The sequence below is a fragment of the Octopus bimaculoides genome, chromosome 19 (assembly GCF_001194135.2).
Source record: "Octopus bimaculoides isolate UCB-OBI-ISO-001 chromosome 19, ASM119413v2, whole genome shotgun sequence".
NCBI lineage: Eukaryota > Metazoa > Mollusca > Cephalopoda > Octopoda > Octopodidae > Octopus > Octopus bimaculoides.
The window spans coordinates 2,151,286-2,151,788 of record NC_068999.1 but is presented as its reverse complement, the minus strand read 5'-3'; positions in this window follow the sequence as shown (position 1 = coordinate 2,151,788).

Genomic DNA, 503 nt, shown 5'->3' with positions numbered 1-503 from the left:
TGTGTGTATATATATATGTATGTATGTATGTATGTATGCATGGATGGATGGATATACACAAACACACACACATGTTTGGCGAGTGTCTATAGAAAAATCTGAAATAAAAATTATGACAAAAAACATTTTGAAGTATTTTTTGATGTTTTTCAAAAAAGACGGAAAAGAATGTCGATGACATTCGCTGATGCAGAAATGATTCCTTAATCTCCTTTACAGAAGAGTTCCAAACGCAAACATGTTCACCATCTTAGCTGGGGGTTTTTTCACCCCGACACCCATCACTTTCTGACTTCCGTGTGAGTATAAGAATGCAGCATGTATGTATGTATGTATGTATGTATGTATGCATGTATGCATGTATGCATGCATACATGCATACATGCATGTATGCATGCATGTATGCATGTATATATGTATGCATGCATGTAGGTATGTATGTATGTATCTGTGTATGTGTGTATATATGTATGTCGGCATGCATGTATGTATATATGAATATG